Source organism: Nomascus leucogenys, chromosome 5 (genome assembly GCF_006542625.1).
Source record: "Nomascus leucogenys isolate Asia chromosome 5, Asia_NLE_v1, whole genome shotgun sequence".
Taxonomy (NCBI): Eukaryota; Metazoa; Chordata; class Mammalia; order Primates; family Hylobatidae; genus Nomascus; species Nomascus leucogenys.
In genome coordinates, this window is record NC_044385.1 from 9,687,708 (window position 1) to 9,701,849 (window position 14,142).

Genomic DNA, 14,142 nt, shown 5'->3' on the forward strand with positions numbered 1-14,142 from the left:
AGAGTTTTTCATTTGCATACTGGTACAGTCCATAAAGTTTCTACTGCAGACACTTACACTACTAAGAATTACACATTTCCCCTACCCCTACATTGCTAAACTACAGAAATCAGTCCCTCACCATCTTTTCTGCATTAATTTCCCACTCCTAGTAAATAGAAAAAGTCTCCTGGTGGGTGAGGAGGAAAACTTAAAAATGAGTTTACATCTCTAGAAAAGAGCCCTGAACTTGCAGCCATCCACAGCACCTACCCAAGCCCAAGCCTAGGGAAAATATCCGCGGCCTTCTTATTACAGGAGTGATCAAGAGCTTTTCAGGGCCTGGGCTCAGAGTTGGAGAAGGCTGTGTTAACTTGCCATAGAAGGGCAGGAAATTAAGGTGATCACCTTGACTCTAGAAGAGGAGGAATTCTGGGGACATGTCAGGGCAAGAAAGGAGAAGGAAATCAGAATGAATCCCAGCATAAACACCCCCGGACCAAAAAAAAGCAAAAAAACAAAAAAACAAAAATCAAAATAAATGCCCCCAAAGAAACTGTCCACTGACTTTCTTTAAAAAAAATTTTCACTTATAATTAAATAATTAACTGCCAGAAATACGTAAAGAGTTGTTTCAAACAAGGAAATGTGAAGGGAAGGAAGATTTATCTTTACTAACTAATAGGTAAGAGATCCTCAAAAGAAACTGCTTAAAACAATTAAGCAGGAACGGATTTTTAATAGGGTTTCAAGCCATGGAAACACCCTGAGGACAAGCAGCAGAGGCTCTGGGAATGGAAGCCACAATGATCCAAGCACGTGGCATTAAACTTTTCAGTAAAACAGGATTCTGGATGCCATGAGAATAAACAAAATGACACTTCTGCTGTTTCCTTAAGGAGGCTATTCCTCAAAGACTTAACACTAACAAGGCCAAGTAGAATTTTCCAGCTGGTATGAATGGATCATGGGGAAGCTGTTATGAGAGCAGAGAAATTCCAGATAGGTCAGGAAAACAAATTGTATAACAAGATACAGAGCTTAAAGAAAAAATATGCCATGACTGTAAAATACTCATCACATATTCACTCTCTATCACCTCCCATTACCTCCCGGACAGGTAATCACCACTGGAATTTAATATTCTGGAATTCCTATACATTTAGCCAGAGTATGAACTGTCACTAAAAAACAAAAAAAAAAACAAACAAACAAAAAAAAGCATGCGAGACAGCCAGGTGGGAGGGGATCCCCAGAAAAACTCCAACCAGCCTGCACACTGGGGTGGAACCTCAGGAAGTTCATGCTGTTTGCAGTGGGGTGGAGCCTGGCCCCTCTGCTTCCCGTGGGAAACTTGGAATTCAAGCTGTGGGTGAGAAGCTCTCTAGCAGGGACTCTGACCTTATGCAGGATCGCTGTTTCCCCCTTTTTTCCTTTTCACCCAAAAAAGTCCTGCCTCTCTCACCCTTCAAACTGACTGTGAGCCTAAATTGTTGTGGCCATGGGACAGACAAGGACCCCGTCTTCAGCTGAACTATGGAAAAGTCCTGCATCATTTTTGGTATGCACTGTGGGGGCTCTAGAAACAGTGAGTGAAATGCATGGCAAGAATTCTTTCCCTTCCCTCTGCCTTCTGAGCCCTCTCATCCTCCGGCTTCTGAGGGTAGAGGAAACCACGCCACCATCCCCTACTGCTCCTAGGGTTAGGGGCCTTTTCATAGCCTTTTCTCCCTTTTTTTGGAAGGAACTGGTGAGCAGCGGCTCCCCACCGCCCTCCCCTCCCAGCCAGGGCTGGGATACCTGGCCCAAGGCGCCATGAGTGGCTGGCTGGCGTTTTCTGCCACCCACTCATGGGATGTCCTCCTCCCTGCACCTGGGAGGCCAGCTCTGACCCACAGCAATTAAACTTGTCTCCCTGGTGGAGGAACCACTTGCATAAGAATAAGAGGTTCTTCCCCAGGCATTTTTAAACCTTTTTTTTTTTCTCCTCTTCACACCCAGTCAGCAGTGAACTTAGTCTCTGTAAAACTTCAATTGTGAAAAAGGATTTGTAGGGCTAGTCTTGGGCTGTGGCCAATCCTGGTGTGCTTTGCATGTCTGTATGGTGTGTGCTGCAAGCCTCCATCTTCTTTTACATCCTGGGGGCGTGGCCAGTAACTGCTTGGCAAGGTTTGTTGAGCAATCCTGCCTTAGAGGATGAGCCCTCTCTGGTTTGATATCTGCATGTTTTCCTAGCCCTTTCTCTTAAAGGACCTCACCCAGCAACTGGATTTTCTAATGCCTGTCTGTGTGTATACTGTGTGCGCTGTCTTTAAAAAGATCTCTAATTAATTTGTCCTAAAGAAGACAAGCACTTGGATCAAGTATTTTTTAAGGGAAGTTAAAGGCTGTGGTACCTTTCAGTTCACATGACTTTAATCTTTGAGAAATAAAAACAGCCCCTAAAGATTATTGGTAAAATGTAGGTAAGATGCAAGGTTTGCTAAGTGTTTCAAGGTTACAAACTGCTTTTGGGGTTTTGAAATTGTCTGTCTCCTCTGCTCCACAGCTGGTAGGGCCTGGGGACATATGGAACTAATCACATCCTTAACTAAGAAGGCAAACCTTGGCTGCAGTTAGCACACAATTAAAACAATTTACCAGGTTTTAAATTAATGCTAAAAATTACTAGGAGTTACCATTATAACATGTAATTGAGACTACTGGAAATAGATTTGCATGCAAGGAGTGTAAGAACAGTGAAATATGTTTTTTAGTAAAAGGTTATAAGAAGGCATGAAAATGTAAATTTTTGCCTAGGGTTAAAGGATTGTTTTGAATTAAATTATTGAAAAGCTGAAGGTTCAAAGAAGTGATGGAAGAATTGTGAAAATTAACCTTGCCGAAGAGGTTCTCTGTGTCAGGCCTCTGAGCCCAAGCCAAGCCATCGCATCCCCTGTGACTTGCACATATACATCCAGATGGCCTGAAGTAACTGAAGAGCCACAAAAGAAGTAAAAATAGCCTTAACTGATGACATTCCACCACAAAAGAAGTGAAAATGGCCTGTTCCTGCCTTAACTGATGACATTGTCTTGTGAAATTCCTTCTCCTGGCTCATCCTGGCTCAAAAGCTCCCCTACTGAGCACCTTGTGGCCCCTACTCTGCCCGCCAGAGAACAACCCCCCTTTGACTGTAATTTTCCTTTACCTACCCAAATCCTATAAAATGGCCCCACCCCTATCTCCCTTCACTGACTCTCTTTTAGGACTCAGCCCACCTGCACCCAGGTGAAATAAACAGCCATGTTGCTCACACAAAGCCTGTTTGGTGGTCTCTTCACACGGACGCGAGTGAAATTTGGTTCCATGACTTGGATCGGGGGACCTCCCTTGGGAGATCAATCCCCTGTCCTCCTGTTCTTTGCTCCATGAGAAAGATCCACCTACAACCTCAGGTCCTCAGACCGACCAGCCCAAGGAACATCTCACCAATTTTAAATCGGGTAAGCGGCCTCTTCTTACTCTCTTCTCCAACCTCTCTCACTATCCCTCAACCACTTTCTCCTTTCCACCCTTCAATCTCTCCCTTCTCTTAATTTCAATTCCTTTCATTTACTGGTAGAGACAAAGGAGACACGTTTTATCTGTAGACCCAAAACTCCGGCGGCAGTCACGGACTAGGGAAGGCAGCCTTCCCTTGGTGTTTAATCATTGCAGGGACACCTCTCTGATTATTCACCCAGGTTTCAGAGGTGTCAGACCACGCAAGGACGCCTGCCTTGGTCCTTAACCCTTAGCGGCAAGTCCTGCTTTTCTGGGGAATGGGCAAGTACCCCAACCCCTTCTCTCCGTGTCTCTACCCCTTCTCCGCCTTCCTGGGGGGCAAGAAACCCCCAACCCCTTCTCCTTCACCCTTAGAGGCAAGTACTGCTTTTCTGGGGGAGGGGCAAATACCCCAACCCCTTATATCTCTGCGCCCCAATCCCTTATTTCCGCACCCTGACCTTGTATCACTGCGCCCCGACCCCTTTCCCACTTTTCTGGAGGGTAAGAACCCCCAAACCCCTTCCCTCCATGTCTCTACTATCTCTTTTCTCTGGGCTTCACTATGGGCAACCTTCCACCCTCAATTCCTCCTTCTTCTCCCTTACCCTGTGTTCTTTTTTTTTTTTTTTTTTTTGAGACGGAGTCTCGCTCTGTCGCCCAGGCTGGAGTGCAGTGGTGCAATCTCGGCTCACTGCAAGCTCCGCCTCCCGGGTTCACGCCATTCTCCTGCCTCAGCCTCTCCGAGTAGCTGGGACTACAGGCGCCCGCCACCACGCCCGGCTAATTTTTTTGTATTTTTAGTAGAGACGGGGTTTCACCGTGGTCTCGATCTCCTGACCTCATGATCTGCCCGCCTCGGCCTCCCAAAATGCTGGGATTACAAGCGTGAGCCACCGCGCCCGGCCGCCTGTGTTCTTAAGAACTTAAAACCTCTTCAACTCTCACCTGACCTAAAATCTAAGCATCTTATTTTCTTCTGCAATGCCGCTTGACCCCAATACAAACTTGACAGTAGTTCCAAATAGCCAGAAAATGGCGCTTTCAATTTTTCCATCCTGCAAGATCTAAATAATTCTTGTTGTAAAATAGGCAAACGGTCTGAGGTTCCTGATGTCCAGGCGTTCTTTTACACATCGGTCCCTCTCTAGTCTCTGTTCCCAATGTAACTCATCCCAAATCTTCCTTCTTTCCCTCCCACCTGTCCCCTCAGTCCCAACCCCAAGCGTCACTGAGTCTTTCTAATCTTCCTTTTCTACAGACCCATCTAACCTCTCCCCTCCTCCCCAGGCTGCTCCTCGCCAGGCCCAGCTAGGTCCCAATTCTTCCTCAGCCTGGGCTCCTCCACCCTATAATCCTTTTATCACCTCCACTCCTCACACCCGGTCCTGTTTACAGTTTCGTTCCCTGACTAGCCCTCCCCCACCTGCCTAGCAATTTACTTTTAAAAAGGTGGCTGAAGCTAAAGGCATAGTCAAGGTTAATGCTCCTTTTTCTTTATCCCAAATCAGATAGCGTTTAGGCTCTTCATCAAATATAAAAATCCAGCCCAGTTCATGGCTCGTTCGACAGCAACCCTGAGACGCTTTACAGCCCTAGACCCTAAAAGGTCAAAAGGCCGTCTTATTCTCAATATACATTTTATTACCCAATCTGCTCCCGACATTAAATAAAACTCCAAAAATTAAATTCCAGCCCTCAAACCCCACAACAGGATTTAATTAACCTCGCCTTCAAGGTGTACAGTAATAGAAAGAAGTTGCAATTCCTTGCCTCCACTGTGAGACAAACCCCCCAGCCACACCTCCAGCACACAAGAACGTCCAAACGCCTGAACCGCAGCAGCCAGGCATTCCTCCAGAACCTCCTCCCCCAGGAGCTTGCTACAAGTGCCAGAAATCTGACCACCAGGCCAAGGAATGCCCACAGCCTGGGATTCCTCCTAAGCCATGTCCCATCTGCGGGACCCCAGTGGAAATCGGGGTCAACTCACCTGACAGCCACTCCCAGAGCCCCTGGAACTCTGGCCCAAGGCTGTCTGACTGACTCCTCAGCTTAGTGGCTGAAGACTGACGCTGCCTGATCGCCTTGGAAGCCCCGTAGACCATCACGGACACCAAGCTTTAAGTAACTCTCACAGTGGAAGGTAAGCCCGTCCCCTTCTTAATCAATATGGAGGCTACCCACTCCACATTACCTTCTTTTCAAGGGCCTGTTTCCCCCGCCTCCGTAACTGTTGTGGATATTGACAGCCAGGCTTCTAAACCTCTTAAAACTCCCCAACTCTGCTGCCAACTTAGACAATTCTCTTCTAAGCACTCCTTTTAGTTATCCCCACCTGCCCAGTTCCCTTATTAGGCCAAGACACTTTAACTAAATTATCTGCTTCCCTGACTATTCCTGGATTACAGCTACATCTCATTGCTGCCTGTCTTCCCAATCCAAAGCCTCCTTTGCATCCTCCTCTTGTATCCCCCCACCTTAATCCACAAGTATAAGATACCTCTACTCCCTCCTTGGCACCCGATCATGCACCCCTTACCATCTCATTAAAACCTAATCACCCTTACCCCACTCAATGCCAATATCCCATCCCACAGCATGCTTTGAAAGGATTAAAGCCTGCCATCACTCACCTGCTACAGCATGGCCTTTTAAATCCTATAAACTCTCCTTACAATTCCCCCATTTTACCTGTCCTAAAACCAGACAAGCCTTACAAGTTAGTTCAGGATCTATGCCTTATCAACCAAATTGTTTTGCCTATCCACCCCATGGTGCCAAACCCATATACTGTCCTATCCTCAATACCTCCCTCCACAACCCATTATTCTGTTCTAGATCTCAAACATGCTTTCTTTACTATTCCTTTGCACCCTTCATACCAGCCTCTCTTCGCTTTCCCTTGGACTGGACCCTGACACCCATCAGGCTCAGCAAATTACCTGGGCTGTACTGCCGCAAAGCTTCACAGACAGCCCCCATTACTTCAGTCAAGCCCAAATTTCTTCCTCATCTGTTACCTATCTAAGCATAATGCTCATAAAAACACACGTGCTCTCCCTGCTGATCATGTCCAATTAATCTCCCAAACCTCAATCCCTTACAAAACAACAACTCCTTTCCTTCCTAGGCATGGTTAGTGAGGTCAGAATTCTTACACAAGAGCCAGGACCGCACCCTGCAGCCTTTCTGCCCAAACAACTTGACCTTACTGTTTTAGCCTAGCCCTCATGTCTCCGTGCAGCAGCTGCTGCCACCCTAATACTTTTAGAGGCCCTCAAAATCACAAACTATGCTCAACTCACTCTCTACATTTCTCATAACTTCCAAAATCTATTTTCTTCCTTATACCTGATGCATATACTTTCTGCTCCCCGGCTCCTTCAGCTGCACTCACTCTTTGTTAAGTCCTATAATTACCATTGTTCCTGGCCCGGACTTCAATCTGGCCTCCCACATTATTCCTGATACCACACCTGACCCCCATGACTGTATCACTCTGATCCACCTGACATTCACCCCATTTCCCCATATTTCCTTCTTTCCTGTTCCTCACCCTGATCACACTTGATTTATTGATGGCAGTTCCACCAGGCCTAATCACCACACACGAGCAAAGGCAGGCTATGCTATAGTACAAGCCACTAGCCCGCCTCTTAGAACCTCTCATTTCCTTTCCATCTGGAAATCTATCCTCAAGGAAATAACTTCTCAGTGTTCCATCTGCTATTCTACTATGCCTCAGGGATTATTCAGGCCCCCTCCCTTCCCTACACATCAAGCTCGAGGATTTGCCCCCACCCAGGACTGGCAAATTAGCTTTACTCAACATGCCCCGAGTGAGAAAACTAAAATACCTCTTAGTCTAGGTAGACACTTTCACTGGATAGGTAGAGGCCTTTCCTACAGGGTCTGAGAAGGCCACTGCAGTCATTTCTTCCCTTCTGTCAGACATAATTCCTCAGTTTAGCCTTCCCACCTCTATACAGTCTGATAACAGACCAGCCTTTATTAGTCAAATCAGCCAAGCAGTTTTTCAGGCTCTTAGTATTCAGTGAAACCTTTATATCCCTTACGTCCTCCGTCTTCAGAAAAGGTAGAACGGACTAAAGTCTTTTAAAAACACACCTCACCAAGCTCAGCCACCAACTTAAAAAGACTGGACAATACTTTTACCACTTTCCTACTCAGAAGTCAGACCTGTCCTCAGAATGCTACAAGGTACAGCCCATTAACCTGTATAGACGCTCCTTTTTATTAGGCCCCAGTCTCATTCCAGACACCAGACCAACTTAGACTGTGCCCCCAAAAAACTTGTCATCCCTACTATCTTCTGTCTAGTCATATTCCTATTCACGTTCTCAACTACTCATATATGCCCTGCTCTTGTTTACACTGCAGTTACACTGTTTCTCCAAGCCATCACAGCTGATATCTCTGGTGCTATCCCCAAACTGCCACTCTTAACTCTTGAAGTAAATAAATAATCTTTGCTGGCAGGACTATGCTGAAATCTCCTTAGGCACTCTCTAATTAGATGTCCTAGGTCCTCCCAATTCTTAGACATTTTATACTTGTTTTTCTCCTTCTCTTATTCCATTTAGTTTCTCAATTCATCCAAAACCGTATCCAGGCAATCACCAATCATTCTATATGACAAATCATTCTTTTAACATTCCCACAATATCACCCCTTACCACAAGACCTCCCTTCAGCTTAATCTCTCCCACTCTAGGTTCCCACGCCGCCCCTAATCCTGCTTGAAGCATCCCTGAGAAACATCGCCCGCTCTCTCTCCATACCACCCCCCAAAAATTTTCGCTGCCCCAACACTTCAACACTATTTCATTTTATTTTTCTTATTAATATAAGAAGGCAAGAATGTCAGGCCTCTGAGCCCAGGCCAGGCCACTGCATCCCCTGTGACTTGCGCGTGTGCATCCAGATGGCCTGAAGTAACTGAGGATCCACAAAAGAAGTAAAAATAGCCTTAACTGATGACATTCCACCATTGTGATTTGTTTCTGCCCCACCCTAACTGATGAAGGTTCTTTGTAATTCTCCCTACCCTTGAGAATGTACTTTGCGAGATCGACCCCATGCCCCCAAAATATTGCTCCTAACTCCACTGCCTATCCCAAAACCTACAAGAACTAATGATAATCCACCACCCTTTGCTGACTCTATTTTAGGACTCAGCCCACCTGCACCCAGGTGAAATAACAGCTTTATTGCTCACACAGAGCCTGTTTGGTGGTCTCTTCGCATGGACGCACATGAAACTCTGTGTGAACATATTGACTAAATTCAAAAAACTGTATTATATGGTTTTTCTGTAAATTGAGCATTGAAATAAAAGCATAACAAGGGTTTCCTACGGCACTAGCTGCTCTTTGGCAAAATCTGTAAAGGGTTATAAAAGGTTTTTGCTTCTTTACGTTTTCTGAGTCATCATTTTTGCAAAACAAATAATTTGTGGTAATCTGGAATTCTGTTTCATAATATCAAGTGTTTTAAACCTTGAACATTTAACAGCGTTCTCAAAATCAAACTTGAGCTCAAAATTGTCTTCCCCAGCACCTGGCTTTTTGAGTAGTTTGAGAGGGCCCCTGAAGTGTCCAGAGAAGAGAGGTAAATAGGATTACTTGACATGTTTAGGTACATGGGATTGCCAAAATTATGTTCAGTCTTCTTTAGGTTATATCTTGGCAAATAATGCTAATATATGTTCCAACATTGTATGAGAGTTCTAAAATTCTAATGTCTAAGTATATGCTACCAATCATAATTAAGGTTAAGTTATTGCAAACCACAGAGATAACCAAACATTTTTGTCAGTTGTGTTTCTAACTGTCACTACCCTGGGCATTTTGCTATTCACAGACAATTGTTGTCTTGCTTTAATCCTTTTCAAAAAATAGTTTATAATAAGCTATAGAACTTTAGGAGGTGCTCTCAAATACAGGCTTCTGGAAGCTTTTGAGATTGTAACATTGAAATAAAGGAAAATTATTTACGGGGCTCATAAAGGGCTGAAATATTCAAAAATATCAAGCAAAACAAGAGTTAACTAGATGGACTGAACTCAGGAAGCTGAAGCTAATCTTTTTGATTTTTGCTTGGAATATTGCTGATCCTTGTTTTGTTTTTCACAGTCAAGGAAACTTATTTTGAACTATTTACGGTCATTAATAAGTAAAGTATACACTCCTATGATCAAAATTTGTAGCATGTTTGTTTCTCTCTGCCTGGTTCCTCTAGAATTTAGAAATTATCTATGAGTATTCTTATGGCAATATAGTTGTTTACATCAGTGCAATAAGAATCCATTTTTCTTTTGCAACAGAAAACAATTGGAAAAACTGGTTATTTTACTAAGGCTTTGACTGGAAGGGCATACTTCCCTTTAAGGAGTCAAGCTTGACTTGCAGAGCCAATAAAAGCCCCATGGGGAAGCTGGTCTCATACTCAGTCCCTATACAGGGTTCCTGACCTGTGGTCAGTAAAGAGTGTCACTTTCTAACAGGTCCAGGAGCTCCAAGTTTATCTTGGGACCGTAAGAGGAGAGGATGACCCAACTCACATGTATTTGAGGATAAACCCATGGCTAGGCATGGCTTTAAAAGGTCTTATCTGAGATCCCTTGAGGAACAGAGTTCCATCAAAGCCATTCTAAAAGGCCTGTGTAGAAATAATTATTATGCAAATAATCAGGCCAAGTATAAGGCTGAAGTCTATTTTGCAAAAAACTCAGTCCTATCATGGTTTTTTTCTTAACAAAAGTGAGGACTGGAGAGAAATTATGTTTCAAAAGTTATACATTTGTCATTAAATTCTAAACTCACTAGTTGTTTTCAAGATTTTGCCTACATTTTTAGACTAACCCTGCTTATTCCTGTGAACCAACCAGCAATCCCCAGCTGCAGCTCAGAAAGAACAAGAGGGGTGTTATCTGGTAATGTAGAAATCTGGATCAATATTCTAGTTCTGAGCAATTATCCTGCAAATTCTGCCAGGTGATGGGAATAAATAGAATGCCCATCACTAGGAAGTTTCCTTTTTGGGAGAGTAAGACCAAGAGCCCTAACCAAAGCCAAGCACCAGGCACCGAAACCCTCGCAAGCATAACTGTAGCCACCAGTTACCTGAGTGTGTCACAAGACATCCTTTTCTCTCCCTTGTTGGAAGAGGAGTCAATGCCACAGCTTTACCTTAGCATTCAGCTTATCATAAGGAGTCCGTGCAATTCCAAGCTTTGGGTCAAAGCCCTAAGAAGGAAAACTGGATCCGAGGGATCCAGAGGCAGACAATGATGGAAGTGAAAAGGAACAGCACAAGTGAGTGTAGCTGATTCCTGCCCATTAAGTCAACCCAGCCTTCTTGTTTCATGGATAAAGGCCATGTTAATATCCATGGCATAAAAGAGGTCTAGGGAACTCCAAGGCTACTTACAGTAGGTGTGATAGAGGTATAGGTGAAAGTAGATAATTCCTATTCCCTAGGCCCCCCAGCTTCATGGGTGCAAGCCGCTTTGGTACTCATGGTGGCACCTGCCAAGGTCTCCAGAACTTGGAGATGCAAGGACAGCAGATGGAAAAAGGACGCTTTTCCATCTCTCCCTGAAGTACCCCAGGTATCTTTTAGGAAGTGAAGGGAACCATGGATGCCTGCTCACCTTTCTACATGGGTAGCCATTCATCTTCACTCTGTATCCCTTTCAAATGCATCCTAAACCCCTGGGACTCCTTTTAAAAATGCCTTCTCCTTTCCTTTCCCCTTCTCTGTCTTCTCTTCACAGATAGGTAATTGTGTCCCTGTACTATGGGACACTCATCTCAGATGCATCCTCCAAACTGGAAAGAGTTAATTTCCCAAACCTTGAACTGGTTGGCTTGAGATTAGGCTCAGGGGAAGGGAACACAGAAGCCCAGTGTGCCAGCAAAAGGGTGAAGTTTTTTTTCACTGGTCAAGCTTTTGGCCTCCTCCCTTTGCAAACTGGTAAAAGGCCTCGGGATTTTTGAGCTCTCCTTACCCCTCCCCTTGTTTCATTTTGATACATGTTTTCTAATAACCTGGTTCGTCTGTTCTTGCCTTCAGGCCATCAAACTCCAACCAGTCATGCAACCAGAGCCTCTGACGATGGCCCCTTCTGCTGGGAACCCTTAAATGGGCCGCTGAGGGAGCTCTGACCGATGCTTCCCCAAAACAGCGCCCCCTGTCATCACGAAGCAGTTAACATTGGTCTTCATTCTTATCCTTATTCTAACAGCAGTTACATGTACTTCTTTAGACGTGGGGAATAAGACAGCCAGTTGGGAGGGGGTCTCTGGAAAACTCCATCTGGCCTGCGCACTAGGGTGGAGCCTCAGGAAGTTGATGACATTTGCAGCTGGGAGCAGCCTGGCCCCTCCCCTTCCTGTGTGGAACCTTAAATTCCACTGGCTTGGCAGGAAGCGCTGTAGCAGGGACTCTGGCCTTGCAGAGCATCCCTGTTTGCCCGTTTTTCCCTTTCCACCCAATAAAACCCTGCTTCACTCACCCTTCAAACCATCTGCGAGCCTAAACTTTTGTGGCTGTGGGACGGACAAAGATGCCGTCTTTAGCTGAATTGAGGAAAAGTCCTGCAACACAGGTATCACTGCACATTTATAATGTTTCTCTGTTTTAAACCTTGTATAAATAGGAAAATATTGTATATAATCTCAAGCAAATTGCTTTTCTTGAAAAGTATTCATATATGTTAAAGATGTAGTTCTAGTTCGTTCATTTTCTCTGTTTTGACTTTCTTTTATACATATACTACAGCTCATTTATCCATTTTCCTACTGTTGCAACATAGATTGCTTATAATTCTTCTAATTACTAACAGTGCTGGTATGAAATTGTTGTGTATATCTCTGGTAGATATGTATTATTTCTTTTTTGTAACGCTAGATTATAATGATTTGTCTAAGGTGGAGATGCCAGGGTAAACTCGCTCTGGCCGTATATAATGATTTCTGTGGCTACATAACCTGCCAACACTTAGTCTTATCACACATTTTATTTTAAAATCAATATGTAAAAAATGCTAATTTACTTGGTAGTAATTTCAATTTTTCTGATTATTACTGAGGTTGAATATGTTTTCATATGTTGATTGAATATTCCTGTTAATTTTCTTGTGAATTTCAGTTAATGTTTTTGTTGATTTTATTAACTTGTAGTGGTTTTGAAACATATTCTAGAAACCAATATTTTGTCTGTTGTACGTGTTACAAATATATTTATTTTGTATAGCTTCTTCATAGTTAGTACTTTGACAATTTTAACAGTAAAATTAGTTTCATGTTTTATAGCTATAATTATTATAACTTTTAAATAAATATTTCCTTAATTAAAATAAAAATGCATTATCCTTAATTTTCTTCTAAGATTTTTGAAATGTGTATGACTTTTTCATTCTTGTGCTGGATTTCTACCTGAAAAATATTTCTCCCTTCTGAGGTTCAGTACCTGTTTTTTGATGTAATGGTATGAAAAAAAGGCATACTCACTGAGTTAGCTAGAGCTAAATATTTACTGACTAATAGTGGTCTCTTTCCGGCACACACACACACACCATCATCCTGGTAACTTCCTGAGAGTCTCTTTCTTGTTCATTTCTCCTTCCATACAGGAAGGGGAGGGGTTTGAATCTAGAATGCTGATCTATTTTTAACAAATAGCCCTAACTCCTTCCTCTCCCATACTTTAAAGCTGAGAGTTAGGAGAAGCATCTTTAGCTTCCTTTAAGAAAACAACTTATGATTTCAAATTTACATTGTTCTAAAGTCTCCCAATTTTCATCCAACTCCTCCCTTTGAAAGAAAACCAGCTTTATCTTCAAGATGAAATCTAAACCCCACCGGAGTCAACAGTACTGTTTTCTGTTTGTAATTTTTTACCTCAAATTGATTCAGAAATGTAATAGAAGTTCAAACATAGTCTTAAAGGTAGAAGGAGTGGGGAAAACATGTCTACATAATTCTAAATTTCTGGACAAAGAAGGACTTAAAGATAACACACTTTGGAAAATAAAAGCAATAATAAATTTCTAATACCAGATATTGAATATTTTATTAAGCAGCAATTATCAATACTATAGAAATGCTGCAAAAATAAAATAGAAAAAAAACTCCAGAAACAAACACAAGTGTATAATCAAATAAGATTTTAGAATAGTGAGAGGTAACCTCTTATAAATAATATTGTAATAAAAACAATAGTTATAATGATATTGAAAAAATATTCCCCAACTAATGGCAGTCAAATTATTTCCAATGAAATAATAGCATTAAGAATAGTGAATCACAGGATGGGTGTGGTGGCTCATGTCTATAATCCCAGCATTTTGGGAGGCCCAGGCAGATGGATCACTGGAGCTCAGGAGTTCAAGACCAGGCTGCGCAACATCGTGAAACTCCGTCTCTACAAAAAATAGCTAAATTAGGCAAGTGTGGTAGTGTGCACCTGGAGTCCCGCTACCCAGAAGGCTGAGGTGTAAGGATCACTTGAGCCTGGGAGGCAGAGGTTGCAGTTAGCCGAGATCCCACCACTGCACTCCAGGCTGGGCCACAGAGCCAGACCCTGTCTCAAAAAAATAAAAATAAAAAT

The 14,142-nt window shown here is 43.2% G+C and overlaps 1 long non-coding RNA gene across 1 annotated transcript; it reads left to right on the forward strand.

The window, feature by feature from the left end:
• Positions 1 to 1,330: 1,330 nt before the first annotated feature.
• LOC101176322 lies at positions 1,331 to 12,909 on the forward strand. Its single transcript, XR_178257.3, has 2 exons — positions 1,331 to 1,567; positions 11,605 to 12,909. It is a non-coding gene; the product is annotated as an uncharacterized LOC101176322 (long non-coding RNA).
• Positions 12,910 to 14,142: the final 1,233 nt, after the last annotated feature.